Source organism: Mustela lutreola, chromosome 12 (genome assembly GCF_030435805.1).
Source record: "Mustela lutreola isolate mMusLut2 chromosome 12, mMusLut2.pri, whole genome shotgun sequence".
Lineage (NCBI taxonomy): Eukaryota > Metazoa > Chordata > Mammalia > Carnivora > Mustelidae > Mustela > Mustela lutreola.
This window is the reverse complement of record NC_081301.1, coordinates 89,776,147-89,795,683: the sequence shown is the minus strand read 5'-3', so window position 1 is coordinate 89,795,683 and position 19,537 is coordinate 89,776,147. Positions and strand designations below refer to the sequence as shown.

Here is a 19,537-nt window from a genome sequence, read left to right as displayed (position 1 = left end):
GACCCTGGAAATACATTTTTTAAGAAAAGTATACCCTAAAGGGTGCCTGTGTGGCTCAGTTGGTTAAGCATCTATCTGTCTTTAGCTTAGGGCATGATCCCAGGGTCCTGGGACGGTGTCTCACATTGGGCTCCTGGCTTAGCTGGAAGTCTGCTTCTGCTTCTGCTTCTTCCTCTCCCTCTGCTGCCCCTCCTTCTTGTGCTCTCTCTCTGTGTCAAATAAAATCTTTAAAAAATATATTGCTTATCGGCTTTGATATTATATTTATTTTTTATACTAAAAAATCTTGATTCTTAAGGCCATTAACATAATTACTTCTTTCTACTCTTACTATTGTTATCATTACTGAAAAGCAGTTTTGGGGTTTTTTTTTTAACTTTTAAAAAACATATCCCATCCTTAGGGTATATACCTAAGGGATGTGTTGTTAAATAATTGTTTTAAATTCACCTGACCTAATTCCCCCCTACGTGGAAAACTGCTGTTTTTTAAAAAAAGGGTACTATCCTTTAGGCTCAATCTACTCACTTTTGCAAAACTTGCTAATAGGTACCCTCAGAAGTCTAGACTAAATGAACTTGAGCTTAATCAGAAGCATGGTCATTCATTTCAGTACTTCTGGCAGAGGTCTGGGTGAGACGGAGGGCAGGAGGGTTTGGCAGTCATATGCAAAGGTGTATTCAATGAACTTACCTAGGAGTTTTTCCTTTGCGTGTGTGGTAAAACACATGTACCGTAAAATTAACCATTTTAACCATTTTTAAGCATGCAATTCAGTGGCGTTAAGTGCATTCACATGTGCAACCAACAGCACGATCTCTCTCCAGAACCTCTTCATCAGACCAAATTGAAACTCTGCATCCATTAAACAGTAAGTCCCTATTACCGTCCCAGCATTTTCAACGTGACTAAGTGCGAGGAGCACCTGCTGGCCCGTTGCAGGCTGGGGCCGCCTTCCCGGCTGAGCAGGGGTTGCCGCGGTGACTAAGCAGGCTCTCGCGTTTGCGCTCCCGCCCTCACCTATTGTCCCAGCGGGAGGAACCGGTATTTCCGGATTGGGGCCTCCGACCCTGTGATCCTGGCTAAGGGTGAAGTTCACAGGGGAGGGGAACGGAAGCTGATCATAAAAGTTAACTTTCCACCGACGTGAACAACCTGCCTCTCCCCCCACGCCCAAGCACAAACAAAGACCCCAGCGCCACCGAGCACGTACAACAGTGGCCCCAACCATCCTTTCCGTGCTCCTGTGAAGGGTCGTGTAGCTAATCCCCTCCTAGCCCACACCCCTGGAGGGGATCTGAAAGCCGACGCGAGAACGAATAAAGCAGCACATCGAATCCCTTTTGCCCCATGGGCGGAAAGAAAGCACAGTGGCAGTTTGGCAGGGAAAGGGAGGGGAAGGGGAATGGATGCCCGGGCTGGGGGCCAGGTGGTCCCTGCGGCCACAATCCGGCCCACTGCTGGGTGGCCCGTGAGAGCCCCCCCACCCAAGTCGTTGCGAACACCCCGAAGTACAGCTGCAGTAAGCCTCGTCTCTTGGCCAGACTGGCGCACCTGGCACCCTCGGGGTCTCCGGGAAGCGGGTGACGGCCGCAGCCCACCCTCCTCCCCTCCGCGCCGCCGCTCTCTGGCTCTCCGCCGCCCACTCCCCCTGCCCCCACCCTGGATATATATATTTTTTTCTCCCAAACCTCCAAACAGGAAATAGCTCGAGTCCACAATAATACACAGGAGCAGCGACCGCGGCCAGTCGTGCCCGCCCATTCCCTGGGCAGCGTCCCGCACTCCGGCCCGGGCCAGGCGCCACCAGCGACCAGCGCGGGCGGCGCAGGGGACACCCGCCCTGCAGCCGGCGTCGCGTCGGAGCGCGCCCCCGGGACCCGCCCTCGTCCTGCGCACGACCCCGGCGACTGCGGCCGCCCCCAGCCCGCAGGCGAGTACCCTCCCCCCTCCCCTCCCCTCCCCTGCGCGGCCCCCGAGCGCCCGCCCCGCGGCCGCCAGGGCCCCGGCGTCGCGGGGATGCCGCCACCCGTCGCGCCCCTGCGAGGGACTTGGCGGGGTCTGGCGGTGCACTGGCGCCCTGGGTCGGCGTGCGAGCGGAGCTGAGGGGCAGCGACAGTACATGCGAGTTGATGCCCGCCCCCCCCATCTCCCTGTGGATTCGGGGTGTACTTTATTGGGCACGACTTTTTCCTCTCTGGGATGCTTAGCGGACTTCTGGCTCTGGGTCCTCCCGGGGGACGACGGCGCATCATAGGGTTTCTCTTGGGGGATCGTCCGGAAGTGGGTTTTAGCCGGCACCTGGGGCAGCTCCAGGTGCCCCGCGGCCACCGTCTCTTTCCTACCTGGACTGACGCCTTCTCCCCCAAGGAACAGGGACCGTTTCACTTTCTGTTGAGCTTCTCTTGAACCAGGATAGAAGGGCCTCTGGTTTCTGTTGGCGCAGCCAGCTTTAAGGGGCCAGGAGCTGGTGCCGTGGGGCCGAGGGCGGCGCGGGTTAGTTGCGAGCAGTTGGGGATCGCCTGCGGAGTCTCGGGCGGGTCTCAGCCACGGGGCCTGCACACCCCACACCGCCGGGAGCCCGGGACTGCACACCCACGGACGTGCCCGCGGGCCCGAGCTGCCCGCCGAGCCGCGATCTGTGTCCCCAGCGCCCGAGAGCCTTCCAGGGTCTCCCCCTTCCCTTTAACATGCGGGGCGCTGTCGGTGCTCAAGGCTGCGGGGTTCTATAGGGAACTAAGTCAGCACCGAGTTGGGGATCTTTATGTTGGATAAAGGCCACTGAATTCCAGGCATTCTTCGAGCTCGAGAAGGGCATTCTCGGCTGTTTTGAAGTCTGGGCGAGGGCTGTCTGCGAAACTGCCTCTCTGACAACTCTCCTCGTCGTCTGCGGCGGCTTCCTAGTCCCGGGGGTGGGTGGGGACACTTGGGAAGCCCCCTGCGCGCCAAGGCTTTCTGGGTGTTTCTCAACGCATTTTTACGAACGGTGGTTGGCAGGTAACTTCCCTTCCGAACCAGTTCACCTGAAAGGTGTGGTCAGCCCTCCTCATTTCCTGGCGGGGGCCCGTGGTTCTGGACGGGGCTCTGGGGCCTTGCGGGTTCAACTGAGGCCGCGAGCATCAGCGCCTTCACCTGGGGGCCTGCGACAGTGGATCTGCACCTGCTGGGTTGTCAGCCCCTGGGGGACGTTTGCACACTAACGTGTGAAAAGCACCGGCCTCAGGTATCTTGGGGCGAAGTGTTCTGTCCACTGTGAAGGAGTGATTTACAACACGCTCCCGCACATTTTCGTCAAGTCCTACATCAGAACCTTCATTTTGCCAAAGCAGGACAAACACCCTTAAGCAGCCTGGGTCACAGCCCCTCCCCCTCAGGGTCAGGCTCCTCAGCGAGATCTGGACATGGGCTCAGCATACTGGCCTGTGAATTTTTTTTGTTTTTGGGTACTTTTATTCTTTGACTGTTGTTATTTTTTAAGCTATTTAAATTCGGTTAATTACCATATAATGTATTGTTGGTTTCAGAGGCACGGATCTGTGATTACAGAGCATCCACACCCGGTGCTCATTACATCCCATGCCCTCCCTACTGTCCGTCCCCCGGTTACTCCATTCTCCCGCCCCCTTCTCTGTTATTACTATGATAAAATATACATATCATGAAATTCAGCATTTTAACCCTTTTACGTGTATGATTCGGTAACATTACGTACATTGACAGTGCAACCATCCCAACTCTTCGTTTCCAGAACTTTTTCATGGTTCGGAACAAAAACTCTACCCATTAAACAGTAGCCCATTCTCCCCTCTCTCCAGCCGCGCACATTCTGGATATTTTAAATGATATTTTTTGTAGGGAGAAAGGCTGGATCGGAATGTAAAGTAAAAGGATATTTTTTGTAGGAGAAAGGTTGGATCGGAATGTAAAGTAAAAGGAAGATCAGATTCACAGAGTTTGTATAAACATGTAGAGATTCCTGGGTCACTGTTCTGTGGACACGGCTCCGGAGCGCCAGGTTTTTGGAGTGCATGTGCTTTCTTTTAATAGAGACAGTCAGAAACCCATGAGGGTTTCCTTTTTGTTTTGGCTCCAAAAGAATGGAGCTACCCAGGGCTCAGACTATATGCACATTAATAACTAGATGCCCGATGACATTTATCTCTATGCTTCCTTTAACTGGCTTTATTTTATTTTATTTTATTTTAAGATTTTATTTATTTATTTGATAGAGATGACAAGCAAGCAGAGAGAGAGAGGAGGAAGCAGGCTCCCTGATGAGCAGAGAGCCTGATGCGGGGCTTGATCCCAGGACCCTGAGATCATGACCTGAGCTGAAGGCAGTGGCTTAACGCACTGAGCCACCCAGGCACCCCTAACTGGCTTTATTTTAGGTAGCCTGTTTATATATATATATTTTTTTTTCCACAGTGACTCAGACACATTTTTGAAAGTAGTTGGAATAAACCTTAAGGAAAAAGTTGTTGCTTGGTTTATAAAGGAGGAGGTCACAGCAAGACTTCAGAAAGCAGATTTGAAATAATTTTCCCAAATATCCCAAACTACGTATTTTGTTTCTGCTTTCATCCTGAATGAGTGAAAATGTTGTGAAAATGTTCTTATAATTGAAGGAAAGCCTGGGAATAATGAAAGTCATTTGCCTGCATCTGCTTAAAATTGCCCAGCTTGTGACGGTGAGGACATGCATTTCAGTGCGAACACAAGTGTGAAATGACAAACTAATAAGAGCGGTTTCATCCATGAGCTAAGAGCCTCATTGTTACGGATCAAGGATGTGGGTTCAGGGTGCCTGGCTGGCTCTGCAGGGAGAGCGTGCCACTCCTGGGGTTTGTGAGTTGGGGTACCACCGTGTTGGGTGTAGAAATAACTTAAAAATAAAATCTTTAAAAATTAGTTTAAAAATCTCTAAAAAAAAAAAAAAAAAAAGAATGTGATTTCGAATATGTAAGTGATCAAGGATATTGGGAAGATTTACTGACTAGCTGATGAGTGGGAGATCCTTCAGCTTCTTCCCAACATTCTTTTTTCTTTTACTAAGACACTTGACTTTTCCTGTGTTAAGACTTTTATCGGAAAGAAGCTGTCGACTTGTAGACAGGAACTTACAGCTTCCTTTGCCTGAAAAAAATCCCTTTGAAATGATGAATAAAAGATCATTTAAATAGGCAAGGTTAGACAAAAATTCTCCCTCTTGATGATATTCTTGTACTCACAGAAATTCAGATTGTTGTTCCCTCGTAATTGTAGGAAGACTGAAGAGAAAAGGTTTCCTTTCTTCCGCTGAGTTCTCTTCTGAAATAGCAATATGGTTCAGAGTTTTATTTGGTGAACAAATGCTGGGGTTTTTTTATTATTATTATTATTTTTAAGATTTTATTTATTTGACAGAGATCACAGGTAGGCAGAGAGGCAGGCAGAGAGAGAGGAGGAAGCAGGCTCCCCTCTGAGCAGAGAGCCCGATGCGGGGCTCGATCCCACGCTCCTGGGATCATGACCTGAGCCAAAGGCAGAGGCTTTAACCCTCGGAGCCACCCAGGTGCCCCTGGTTTTTTGTTTTGTTTTGTTTTGTTTTGTTTTAAAGATTTTATTTATTTATTTGACAGAAAGAGAGAGACCACAAGTAGGCAGAGAGGCAGGCGGGGGGTGGGGTGGGAAACAGGCTCCCTGCTGAGCGGAGAGTCTGATTCGGGGCTTGATCCCAGGACCCTGTGATCATGACCCGAGCTGAAGGCAGAGGCTTAACCCACTGAGCTACCCAGGCCACCCACAAATGCTGTTTTGTAGTCCATACATGAGGAAAAAATTCCTCAGAATGTGTTCAGTGAATGGTTTTTTCAGCGATGCCAGGGGAATCATTTAGGGCGGTTAGTAAAAATGGATGACGTCATCCCTCTTAAGATCTGAAGTTCATTATCCTGAATGTTTGAAAGAACCCACTGGTCTCCATAGGAGAGATCAAGGCATTGGACTATTGGACTTAGAGTCCATGCCTACTGCAAATTAGGTACTTTCAGATACATTCTCATTAAATCTTTATAATGACCTTGAGAGAGGTAGTTCTTTTACCCCCATTTTACAGATGAGAAAACTGAAACCAGTTGTGGTGTTTCTACTCTAGACCATGTAGAATTGTTCTTCCATGTAGAATCGTCCCTGCCTACAAACTCCCCTTCACCTCCAAGAAGCTATGTATTCATTAATATCTTTTGGAATATCAGGTACTACAATACACTAGGTCCTTAGGCAAATAAAAAGATGAGCCAAAACGGAAATAAATTCCCAAAGAGCAAATGATTTAAAATCGAAGGATTCTTTCCACGGTACCACAAGACCTGTGATGAGTGAGGAGTTAGATAATCCTTGACTAGACTGTAGCATTATTGTGGCTCGGCGAGATGTGGGCATTCTCCTTACTGAACTCAGTCAGCCTTGCCATCTCTGCAGACTGGCCAGTCAGTGTCTGTGTGGCATCCTGAGAGGAGTCCTAAAGGAAGGGCACAGGGTCTAGGTGCAGGACTGACATCTGCCCGGAACAGCTCAGAGACTCTGAGTTAGGGGCAATTATCTCCCTTTAAGATTACAGTAAGAAGGGGCGTTTCGGTGGCTCTGTGGGTTAAAGCCTCTGCCTTCCGCCAGCTTGGTCATGATCCCAGGGTTCTGGGATCAAGCCCCGCCTCCGGCTTTTTGCAGGGCAAGGAGCCTGTTTCCTCCTCTCTCTCTATGCGTGCCTCTCTACTTGTGATCTCTGTCTGTCAAATAAATAAATAAAATCTTTTAAAAGATTACAGTAAAGACTGCAATGAACCTGGGCGCCTGGGTGGCTCAGTGGGTTAAGCCGCTGCCTTCGGCTCAGGTCATGATCTCAGGGTCCTGGGATCGAGTCCCGCATCGGGCTCTCTGCTCAGCAGGGAGCCTGCTTCCTCCTCTCTCTCTCTCTGCCTGCCTCTCTGCCTACTTGTGATCTCTCTCTGTCAAATAAATAAATAAAATCTTTAAAAAAAAAAAAAAAAGACTGCAATGAACCTTATTTGTAAAAGTGCTTGTAAATTTTAAAAAGATAGTAGAAATTGATCTCTTATTTTCATTTGGGAGAAATTTATAATGCAAAAAAGAAAGAAGAAGCTACCTATTTGAGGTACCTAATACTTTTTAGGTAACTGAATCTGTAATTCTCTTCTTGCTTTAGGCCATTAAAAAATAACCTTATTGGGACCTCTGCATGGCTCAGTCGGTTAAGCATCCGACTCTTGATTTTGGCTCAGGGCATGGTCTCAAGGGTTGTGAGGTCGAGCCCCTTATCCAGCTCTGCACTGATTAAGATTCTCTTTCTCCTTCTCCATCTGCCCCTTCACAGAAAAATACTATTAATACATTGTTTTTATATACAATATATTGTCTGTATTTTATTGGGGTCATCTTCCTGTACCCCATGCAGGCTACACTGATAGATATTTTGCATGAGGTAGTTCATTCTGTTTTTTCTTTCCCAAGCTGCCCGGCAGTGTTGTGCACCATCCTAACATAGAGAATTACCTTCACACTCTACAGTCACAAGTCCGTCATGGATTTTAAAAATACCTGTTGCATTTTGGAAGGCCCACCATATCGAACTTGGGTTGTGCTGTTTTGTTCCTGCCTTATTGGTAAAGGTAGGCGGTGTTGTGAGAAATAGGAAGTTAGGCTGGATTTGGAAACGTTGGAGAATTGTTGGAGACAGCCACAGGAGAAGCAGGTGGAGTGTGGAGGGCGGTGGTTCCCAAGCACTGGCTGCGTCTGGATCCCCCGGACGGCTTGTCCAAACACAGATCCGTAGCCCGCTCCCTGTTTTTAGCTTCCGACTTGGTAGGTCGGGGTGGGGCTTGAGGATCTGCCTGTCTAAGGAGTTTTCCAGCAGCGCTGATGCTGCTGGGCTGGGGCTGGTGTGTGGAGAACCAATGGTTGGGAGGCATTTGGAAATGTCAGATTGGAGCGAGAGTGGGGGAAGGGACAGAGCTGGAGGGCAGCGGGGGGCCCTGGGCAGACAGGAGCTTGGTGGAGCCAGGGAAGGGGGTAGCATCCGAGGGAGGCAGACCCAGGTGCCAGGAGCTGAAATGTGGGGATATGGTGGGCGGGGGTGGCTGGAGGAAGAGAAGAAGCCTCTGGGATAGGGAAAGCAGGGGCAGAAGGCTCTGAGGAGACCAAAGCCAGCTGGGACCCACAAACTCCATGTAAACTGGGGAGTAAGGGCCTGTCTGGGGCGTTGGTTGCAGAGGAGGGAGGCACAGGGCTGTCATGGTAGTGGGTGCTGTAGCTGTAGGCCTGGCCTTCCCACCCCTTCCAGGAAGCCCAGCGTTACCGGGCGGTGGGATGTGCTGCTTGGGGACCACAGGGTCAAGTGCGAACTTTCCTCATCAGACCAGGGGCCCCTTTAGTCCCTCCGGCCACAGTCCTGGAGTCAAGACTGACCCCTCTCCCTGTTCTTGCCTGTCACCACCAGCCACACTCCGCCTAGAACCAAGCAAGGTGAGCCTTGTCAGCCTGGAGCAAGAGCCCTTTATGCAGGTAGCGGCCTCGAATTTTCCTTCTCTTCCTTTCATGTATTTGCCGCTCAGCCTAAGAGCTTTAGGATCTGTGCCACTCTGGGCCCAGTCTCCTTAGCGGGACTGGGTATAAGCCGATTCAGAGCGTGGGTGCTGACGTCTGGGTTATGAAGGTCAGCTTGGCTACAGAAGACAAAGCCAAGGACAGTGGCTGCCCAGTGCTCTGGCTCTTCCGAAGCTGAGCTGTGCTCCACGCTTCCTGCTGGTTTCGTGCCGTCCAGACAAACATGCCCTCATTTTATTTTTACATTTAATTTTAAAGGAATCTTCATTGTATCTGAGGATGTAGAGCATCTCTTGGGTTTTGGAAGAAAGCCAAACACTGCCCAGAGTGTTCTAGGTTATCATTTGGGAGAACCTGTCCTTAGTAGAGGAGAGGGTTCACGGTCAGTGGCTGTGAACTAGCTGCTCGGCTCTGCCTGGCACTTGCTGGTCGGCCAGGGGCTGAGTTAGCCCCATCTATTCGGACTTGTCTGTCTGTCCCCTATCCCACTCAGCCAGTTGCACACCTTTGCATTCCAGCCCGGCCCCTGTGGCCTCTCCTCCTTTCGCAGACAGGACTGGACAGGAACATTTCACAATGCTGCTCCTGTGCAGAGACAGTGTCTTGGCATCCCAAGGACCACCCCCAGTTTCAGTGGTGGGTAAGAGGACTCAGAGGACTTAGCACAGAGTGATCGCGGTGATGATTACAGTCAGGGATCCAACGGGAAATCAGCAGAGGGAGAAGGCGCCCAGAGCCGAGTCTGGGACTTGCTCCGTCGGCATTCTCTGCAGAGCAGGTACCAGAAGTTCAGGTTCCCCAAAGGAAAGCTGGTGTTAGGATGAATTACACTGTTTGTGCAAACAGTTTAGGGAGTGAGGCACTCTCATGGGCCCTGGGAATGGTGGGAACCTTCACCAAGTCCAGGTTTCCAGACTCCAGCCGAGGGCCAACCTTCTAAGCATCCTTTCAAAGGGTGTTGAGAGTTTGTGCACTGATGGGATGAGGGTGGAGGGGAGGGAGGTGGCAGAAGCCCCCGTGCTTGGGGAGGGGTCTGCCCATGCGGCGTGAGTCCAGTCCAGCACCGCAGGGAGCTTTTCTCTGTCTGACCAAAGTGAGAGGGGGCAGAAGTCCACTTGTGGTTTGCACACAGATCTTGGTTTAAGAATGATTTCTAGGATTCCTTCATCAAAGGGACGAAGAAGGGCAGTAGTGCACATTAGGAAAGAGTTCAAGGGGCGCCTGGGTGGCTCCGTGGTTTGGGCTGCTGCCTTCGGCTCGGGTCATGATCTCAGGGTCCTGGGATCGAGCCCCGCATCGGGCTCTCTGCTCCACAGGAAGCCTGCTTCCCTCTCTCTCTCTCTCTCTCTCTGCCTGCCTCTCTGCCTACTTGTGATCTCTGTCTGTCAAATAAATAAATAAAATCTTAAAAAAAAAAAAGAAAAGAAAAGAGTTCAAAGCCCTGTTCATTCATTCATTTCATTATTACTTAAAAAAAAAAACAAACAAACATCTCGGGGGGCCTGGGTGGCTCAGTCAGTTAAGCATCCGGACTCCCATTTCGGCTGGGGTTGTGGTCTCACAGTCCCGAGATCTAGCTCTGCCTGGGACTCCACACTCAGCGGGGAGTCTGCTTGGGATTCTTTCTCTCCCTCTCCCTCTGTTCCTCCCAGCCCCACTCTCTCTCTCTCTCTAATAAATAGAATCTTTAAAAAAAAAGTAGCCTCTACCTCCGGTGTGGGGCTTGAACTCACGACTTTGAGATCAGGAGTCACTCCCCCCATGCACTCAGGTATCCTTTTTTTTTTTTTTTTAAAGATTTTGTTTATTTATTTGACAGAGAGATACACAGCGAGAGAAGAAACACAAGCAGGAGGAGTGGGAGAGGGAGAAGAAGCAGGCTTTCCCACTGAGCAGGGAGCCCGATGTCGGCTCGATCCCAGGACCCTGGGATCATGACCTGAGCCAAAGGCAGAGGTTTTAACCCACTGAGTCACCCAGGTGCCCCTCTGGTATATTCTTAACACACACTGTTAATGCCTGTACTCTACCAGGCAATGTGCCAGGTCCTAGAGACATAGCAGTGAGCACAGCAGAGTCTCTGCCCTCATGAGACCCACCTTCTAGAGGGAGACAAGTAAGTGGCAATTACATTTCATTATGATGGCAACATACCAAAGGCCCAAGGCACCTACCCAGGCTTAGTGGGTGTAGGAAAGCATGAATTTTACAATCAGGCCAGCCTAGGTAGGAATCACACCTCTACAACTTATTGCCAGTGTGGCCGTGGGCAAACTGCTTAGTCACGTGGTGCCTGACTGTCTCCATCTGAAAACAGGGAGACGTTATAACCACTTCTTAAGCTGGTTGTGAAAATCGAACAAGGTAAATGCATGTAGAACTCTTATCTCAGTGCCTGGATCAGTGGACATGTTCGCTACATTGATGGTTTAGTGGCGTCTAGGCAGGGGGGAGGCTCTGTGTACACTCTGCACCTGCCTCCCTCTGGCCCTGGACTCAGCAGTGCTCGCTCTGCTTACTGGTCTGGGAACGCTCTTCCCAGTGTTGTGCTTTTCTGGCCCTTGGGGTTACTTTCCTGTCTGCCCGAGATGCTTCAGATCTTTTTGTCAGCCTAAGTAGATATCTGCATTTTATTAAGACCTAACCCGAGTACCTTACCTGTGAAGGTTTTTCCAAGCCAGGATGCTCAGACAGCATTGTTCCCTCTCTTTGTCACCCTAAAGTCACTCATGTCCCTATTACAGCATACAGTTGTCCCTCCCTCCATTAGACTGGGTGATTCTTGAGGTCAGGGAGCCTGGGTTTTGTCTGTATGTCCATCGTCAATCAGTGTTAGACAGGGAGTGGCTCAGTGGTTGTCCAGGGAGTGAATGAATGAGTGAGTGTTGGGTTCGACTAGAAAACTCAGTAGGAAATGGACAGCGTCAACAAGATAGGCCTCTGCCCTCAGAGCAGAGCTTACAGTCTGGACGAGGAGGCGATGGTAAACAAGTAAATACAAATATGTAATTAGAGACTGAGGAGTGACACGGGACAGCAGTCTGGCCCAGCTGTAGGCACATGGGCGGCTGGAACAGGGAGACAGACGCGGTCCGAATGCTGATGCCCTGAGCTGTGTGCCCTCGCCCTGGACGATGCTGGAGGCTGGACGGACTGGTCAGGCAGGGGCCACACCAGGAGAGCCAGGAGTCCTCCAGATGGGAATAGATAGGCAGATCAAAGGCTAGTGGCGCCACAGCTGCCAAAGGGCAGGACCGAGAGGAGATCTCAGTGGACACTTGGGGAGTCCAAGTGGTCCACGCCAGAGCACTGAGAATGGGTTTAGGAACCCAGAGCTGATTGGGGGGTGGCACCCATGGAGCCGAAAGACCTGTCTGAGCGGGGTCTAAGACCTTAGTCCATTCAGGCTTCCGGAACAGGAGGCCATCGACTGGGGCACTTCCACAGACATTTATTTTTCATGGTTCCAGAGGCTGGGAGAGAGAAGGGTCCCAGCAGAGTGCGGTTCTTGGTGCGGGTCCTCTTCCTGGCTTGCAGAAGGCCACCTTCTCACTGTGTACTCCCATGGTTTTTCCGGGGTGTATGAACATGGACAGAGACCATGATCTCACTCCTCCTCTTCCTAGGATGACATTATCCTGCTTCATGACCTCATCTAAATCGAATTTACCTCCCAAACACCCCACCTCCACGCACCATCACCCGGGGGATTAGGGCTTCAATTTCAGAACTTTAGAGAGACATAGTCCATTGAACCTGGACCAGTAAGTATTTGCTGAGTAGAGAACAATAGCACTTCCTATGGTCCAGGCCCTAAGAGCTTTGCGTGTGTTCATAAAATTTCATTCTCCCCCAATCCTTACAAGTGGGTGCTATTATCATCCCTTTGAGGGGGATCCCCTTGAGGCTCAGAGAATTTAAAAGACTTGCCGAGGGGCGCCTGGATGGTTCAGTGGGTTAAGCCTCTGCCTTCGGCTCAGGTCATGATCCCAGGGTCCTGGGATCGAGCCCCACATCAGCCTGCTTCCCTCTCTCTCTAACTACTTGTGATCTCTATTAAAAAAATAAATAAATAAAATCTTTAAAAAATTCTTCTCTTATAAAAAAAAAAAAAAAAAAAAAGACTTGCCGAGGCCACTCAGCTAATTAAGTGCGAAGCTGGGATTCAAACACATGCAGTCTGGTTCTTGAGGGCAGGGTCTTAACCATTATGCCTTGCTGCCACCCCCTTTTTTTTTTTCTTTTTTGAAAGATTTTATGTATTTACTTGAAAGAGAGACAGCGGGAGAGGGAACACAGCGGGGGTCAGGGGGAGTGGGAGAGGGGAGAAGCAGGCTTCCCGCTGAGCAGGGAGCCCCAATGTGTGGCTTGATCCCATGACCCGAGCCAAAGGCAGACGCTTAATGACTGAGCCACCCAGGTGCCCCACCTTGCTCCCTCTTAATAAGGAAGTAAAACCCAGTATTACTGGGTATCTGTCATACGCTGGTTCCTGAGCAAGAAGTACTAGAGATACAAAAATGAATAGGACATTGTACCTACCTTCCGGGCCATTACAGAACACTCAGGGAGACAGACCTGTAAAAACATAATTTTTTGAAGCCAGTTAAAAATGTGTTGAGCCCAACAAGAAACTGTCTCTTACTTTTCCTATGGTACATAGAACCGCTGGTGGAGAGAAGTGTTCTCCTATTTCAAATGTTTCCAATGACTGGTGCTCACAAAAAAATCTATTGTTTAGGAAATAGTGGGCTGAGTCATCAAATTAAAATCTGCTTTTTATTGTTAGTAGCGTGTACAGTGTAATGAGAATAATTACATGATGGCAACAGGTACTCTCAGCTTTGTAATACCATCACAATACAATTTGGGAAAAAGCAGAACCAGTTACGTAAAAGAAACTTTTTTAAACAAAAATTTAGGATAGTTTCAAAATATTTTTTTTTTAAAGATTTTTATTTATTTATTTGACAGAGCGAGATCACAAGTAGGCAGACAGGCAGGCAGAGAGAGAGGGGGAAGCAGGCTCCCCACTGAGCAGAGAGCCTGATGTGGGGCTCGATCCTAGGACCCTGAGATCATGACCTGAACTGAAGGCAGAGGTTTAACCCACTGAGCCACCCAGGTGCCCAGTTTCAAAATATTTTATAGGAAGGTTTGCTTTTTTTAAATTTTTTTATTTTAGTTTTTAAAAGATTTTATTTATTTATTTGACAGAAAGAGAGAGCAAGAGAGGGATCACAAGCAGGGTGAGTGGGAAAGGGAGAAGCAGGCTTCCCGCCATGTGGGGCTCCATCCCAGGGCCCTGGGATCACAACCTGAGCCGAAGGCAGAGGCTTTAACCCACTGAGCCACCCAGATGCCCCTATAGGAAGGTTTTATTTATTTATTTTTTTGAAAATTTTTATTTATCCATTTGATAGAGATCACAAGTAGGCAGAAAGGCAGGCAGAGGGGCCGGAGGGAGCAGGCTCCCTGCTGAGCAAAGAGCCTGATGCGGGGCTTGATTCCAGGACCCTGGGTTCATGACCCAAGCTGAAGGCAGACACTTGACCACTGAGCCACCCAGGCGCCCCATAGGAAGGTTTTAAATGAGAAGCCGATCCTGAGTAAGTGGTCGCCGGCAGGTACAGCAGACCCTTGCACTGACTTCCTACAGGGGCCGAGTGCTGTCTGCAGGCCTCCGTCTTTCTCCGTTGGGCACGTGTGATGCAGTTTTGAGCTCCCGTTTTAAGGGATTCAGCTTCTGCTACCAGAGGCCGGCTCATTCTCACAGTATCAGACATTGGTGCATCTTGAACATGGAAGATTTTTTTTCCTAGATGGTTTGTTATGAAGCCTGGGCAGGACCAAATCGCAGGCTGGACATGGCCAGGCCACCAGGTACTTCTGGGCTTTTGTCTTTTAACATCACAGGGCAAAACCTGAGCGGAGTTTTACAGTTTTTTCACTTTAGGCAGTGTTATGAGTTGAATCGCATCCCCCACTGCCCCCGAAATTCACATGTTGGAGTCCTAATGCCTCGTCCTTAAGAATGTGACCTTATTTGGAGATAGGGTCTTTACAGAGGTAATCCAGTTAAAATGAGGTCGTTAGGGTGGGCCCTAACCCAATATGACTGGTGTCCTTATAAGAGGAGGACGCTTGGACACAGACGTTCACAGTGTAAAGTCACCGGGAGAAGACAGCCTTCCACAAGCCAAGGACAGAAGCCTGCCTCGTGGTCCTAGAATGAACCAACCTGTCCACACCTTGGTCTCAGCCTCCAGAACCATGAGCTGAATAAATTGTAAGATTTCTGTTGGTTAAGCGCCCTAGTCTGTGAACTTTGTCAGAGCAGCCCTCGAACACTCACTCAGGCAGCCTAAGAAATTCTCCCTGAAACCAGGTGAACCGTTTAAACAGCAGCTGTCACAGCACACTCCACCTTCTCCCCCTCATATCCCGGCACAGCGAGCCTGGGGGTCACATAATCAGGTCGTTCTGCCTTCAGCTCCCCTGTGTCCTCTGGGTTCACCAGGACTGTAGCTTCAGGGCTAGACGAGGCTCCTCCATGGGGCCCCGCTCTGAGGCTGTGTGTCCAGCACAGCCAGAGCCGTGGTCACTGAGCAGGGATCCGCCTGGAACCGGACCCGTATCTGACAGCCAGGCGGGCCGCTCCTGCCGAGCGCTGGGGCCAGTCCCCGTCAATGTGGAAGTCAACCCTTCTCGAACGCCAGGACTCCTTTCCTGTAATTAATCTCTTCCGTGGCCCAGAGGACCCACCCTATCCTCTGCATAAGCTTAAGCACATAATGTAAACTCTGTGTTTCCAGTTTTGATAGATTGAAGCAGAAAGTACTTGCGAGGGCAGAAGGAGGGGTAACCTAGCCCTGTCTGAGGGCAGGCGTGGTGGGGAGAGGAAAAGAAGATAACGCACACTTACGTGGTATGTGCTATGGGCCGTGTGTTACATGTGCTGAATGCTTCACACGGGATAACTGATTTCATTTTTCAAACAATCCTATGAGGTCAGTGCTATTATTAACCCCCTTTGCAGGGACGCCTGGGTGGCTCAGTTGGTTAAGCAGCTGCCTTCGGCTCAGATCATGATCCCAGCGTCCTGGGATCGAGTCCCGCATCGGGCTCCTTGCTCAGCAGGGAGCCTGCTTCTCCCTCTGCCTCTGCCTGCCATTCTGTCTGCCTGTGCTCGCTCTCTTCCCCCACCTCTCTGATAAATAAATAAAATCTTAAAAAAAAAAAAAAACCCTTTGCAGATGAAAAAGCTGAGGCAAAGGGAGATTCAGTGACTTGACCAAGATCACAGAGCTAGTTAGATGGGGAGCTGGACTTCAGTCCTGGGCAGTGTGGCGCCCCAGTTCATGCTGGGGGCGGAGGGCTGTGTTAGCAGGGGGTAGTGGGATTGTGTGAACCTCACTTCCCAGCTGTGGGCAGCTGACCGCTGTGTCTCAGCGTTCCGAGCTTTTCCAGCCAAGTTCCAGAGACTCTGCCCCTTTCCTGAAGTTGCAGAGCAGATACCCTAACCCAACTAATGGCAAGCCTTTCTTGACTCAAGCCAGCTCCTGTCAGCGTTCCAAATTCTGTGCCTCCTCGCTCATCTGTGCCCAAGCAAGAGAATCTCTAGAATCCTACAACTCTAGGTTCAGAGTAGAAACGTAACACGAACACAGTTTCTTCCAAAAGCAACTGGGAACAGACTTCCTGCACATAAGGAGTGGAAAGTTTTTTATTTCTTGGGAATGAGGAATCCACAGATTACTACGTATGCACATTTTTGGGGAAGAGTAGTTAATTAAGTGATTCTAATGTTGACTATTACTTATTCCATAGCAGAGGTTAAAAATCTGGGGACTGTTATAAGGTAGAGCCTCTGTAGTTGGTGGGTACCACGTGAGTGGGCCACCAAGTCCCTGTGTTCTCTTTTTCAGGGTTTCTATCACTCACTCCAGCCCCTGGGTTCCTGTTCCTTTCAGCCTGACTTTTTTTCAGTCTCTGATTTTTCCCTACACCACTCGGTCTTGGGCTTTTCTGGTTCTTTAACTGTGTGTTGAAGGAAGTTGTGGCTGCATGGGAGGGTCAGAAGTTTGTAAGTGCACCCGTGCTTGACTGTAGAGAAGTGAGGATTAGGAAGGTTTCTTTCTTTCTTTCTTTCTAAGATTTTTATTTATCCATTTGACAGATCACAAGTAGGCAGAGAGGCAGGCAGAGAGAGAGGAGGAAGCAAGCAGAGAGCCCGATGCGGGGCTCGATCCCAGGACCCTGGGATCATGAACGGAGCTGAAGGCAGAGGCTTTAACCCACTGAGCCACCCAGGGGCCCCTAGGAAGGTTTCTTGAAGAGGTCTTGGGAGTGGAAGAAGGACAGATGGCGGAGGTGGACGGAGGGACGAGACGAGAGGTGCTGGATGCATCTACATCACCCCCAGGCATTACTAAAACCATCGCTGTTTTGGTCTTACTCCAGTTTGACAGATGATGAAACAGGTTCAGAAGGGTCATGTGGTCATGTAACTTGTTGGGGATCACTAGGTGTTGAACAGCAGAGGTGGGACTCAGATCCAGTCTTGCCACGTACGCACAGCTCTCTTGGCCCGTGTCGTGGGGCTGGTGTGAGTGGGCACCAGGGGACCGGGTGAGCGTGGCGTCCGGGTCACACGCCAGGCAAACCAGGAGGAGGATGCAGGAAACAGGAAAGGGCAGGAGGCAGCCGTGGCTGCGGGTGGGCCAGGGGGCGATTGCAGACACGGACTGGGCTGGGTGGAAGGAGAGGATTAGAACAACGGATTTGGTGGCATCCCGTTGAAGGTAATGGTTTAAATAAACCCCAGAGAGAGTGCATTCTGGCGACCGTGAAGAGAGCAGGCCGGTTTGGGCAGAGGCAGGCGAATCTAAGAGAGCCCCAGCTAGTGTTCGCGAACTCTGGTGATACTGCTATGTCATGGAGCCTGTTTTTCTTACAGTGTTCTCATAGATCACCTGAGTAGCAAACATGTAAAATATATTATATATGACGGTATTAAGGGGACAGAAAATATATGCATGAAGTCATATGGTTTATTTGCAGTAAAGCTTTAAAAAAGAAATCGTGGTTTCCCTCACTCTTCTACTTTTAGTTAGAGCTTTTTCCGGCTCCCTGAAAAGCAGACCACACCCTGTAAAACAGCCCGTTTGGGACATTAGTTCATTTCCACTTGTATACTTCTAAAGCACAGGAACGGTTAAAATACCCAGGGAAGAAGAATGTCCACTGTTTTCTTCCAGCAGAAATAAAGTAGAAATAATCAGATCAAGGGAATACACCCGTCTGATCTGTGAATTTTTATGTTCAACTTTAATCATTCAGGCTAAAGTGCCCTTGAGTATCCTAACTTAAAAGCTTTTTTGGATCGTGTAGACTTAAAGTCGTTTTTTTAAATAGATAAGTGATTTTTAATCAGATGGTTGTAGTTGTAAAGAATTTCTAGAATTCTAAGGGAATTAACTAAATAAATACATATTTCTGAAGAGTTTCCGGAGTTACAGAGAAAATGCCATATAAGTACATATTTGGATGGGGGTATTTTGGCTAGATTTTTGTTTTCTGTGTTATTGTCCTTAAGTACTCTTATGAAGGCGTTCGCACATAGATGACAATTATTTTTTAAAGGTTTTATTTATTTATTTGACAGAGAGAGGGTAAGCACAAGCCGGAGAAGTGGCAGGCAGAGGGAAAGGGAGAAGAAGGCTCAATGAGGGGCTAGAAACCAGGACCCTGGAACTATGATCTGAGCTGAAGGCAGGCGCTTAATGACCGAGCCACCCAGGCACGCCAGAGAGGAAAGTTTAGACTTTGTTCTCTCTAATGGGGCACCCCAAGATGACAATTTTTTAAAAGGGCTAAATAGGGGCACCTGGGTGGCTCAGTGGGTTAAAGCCTCTGCCTTCAGCTCAGGACCCTGGGATTGAGCCCCACATCAGGCTCTCTGCTCAGCAGGGAGCCTGCTTCCTCCTCTCTCTCTCTGCCTACTTGTGATCTGTCAAATAAATAAATAAATTTGTTTTTTTAAAAAGGGCTAAATAAATAAATTATAAAACAGGAAAATCTCATTTATAGAAGAAAAGCAGATTCTTTCTAATTATTTGCTAAGGCAGAATTCTCTTCCTCATGAAAGACCCAATTTTGGTTTTGTATAAGGTCATCATAGATAAGAATCACTTCATAAGATGTATGTGAAGTGCATAAAAAATTCCTACAGAAAACGAAACTTTAAAACATGCCATTTATAAAGTATCATGTCACTTTCACCCAAGTAAAGCAGCTGCCAGTGGGTAGCGAGTTTAACTTGATTTTTTTGTGTTGTTGCTAGCTCAGGCTTCGTTTCTTATTGGAGAAGGCTGTATAGTAATTTTTATCACGCGTCATTAGAAATACAATTTGTTAGAACAAAGACTGTTGTGTGTAAGTATAATTACATCTTCCTGTATGATTAAATGAGGGCTGTATTGTAGCTTTTTTCAGCGGTGGCAGCTGTAGCAAAACCAAGTTCAGCCTATAAAAGAATTCCTGTGACTAACTGGTACTAATTGTTTACAGAACAACCAGTGGGAGTAATATTCATGAATACTATGGAAATGAAATATTCCCAGACCAAGTGGTTTATCCCTTGTTTTCACCACTCTGTTGTGGTCGGATTTCATTAATTGTATAATCAGGCAAGTGAAGCGGAGTTCTTAGTTTATTGTTGGTATCGAAACATAACCCTGCATTTGTCTGGTCAGGCCTCTCAACTTCTAAATGGGAAACTGTGGCTTAAGGAGGGATTGAAGGGTTATTTAAGTCACTGACTCACCCTCTTCACTTTTTTTTTTTTTTTTAAGATTTTATTTATCTATTTGACAGACAGAGATCACAAGTAGGCAGAGAGAGAGGAGGAAGCAGGCTCCCCGTCGAGCAGAGA

The 19,537-nt window shown here is 48.9% G+C and overlaps 1 protein-coding gene and 1 long non-coding RNA gene across 9 annotated transcripts in view; one reads left to right on the top strand and one right to left on the bottom strand.

Moving 5' to 3' along the window:
* The window catches only part of LOC131812394 (uncharacterized), a 279,095-nt gene that overhangs the window by 152,489 nt on the left and 107,069 nt on the right, over positions 1-19,537 (bottom strand). For 2 of the 7 annotated variants that reach the window (XR_009346322.1, XR_009346325.1), the window contains exon 1: positions 2,346-2,971. This is a non-coding gene — a long non-coding RNA (uncharacterized LOC131812394). Of the gene's footprint in view, positions 1-2,345; positions 2,974-5,231; positions 5,311-13,143; positions 13,180-19,537 lie in introns of those variants that run through there. The other 5 variants (XR_009346327.1, XR_009346323.1, XR_009346324.1 and 2 more) reach the window with 5 other exon arrangements.
* The window catches only part of TJP2 (tight junction protein 2), a 122,414-nt gene continuing 104,627 nt past the window's right edge, over positions 1,751-19,537 (top strand). For both annotated transcript variants that reach the window (XM_059141847.1, XM_059141846.1), the window contains exon 1: positions 1,751-1,933. The gene's annotated coding sequence lies outside the window, so the exon portion shown is untranslated. The remainder of the gene's footprint in view (positions 1,934-19,537) is intronic.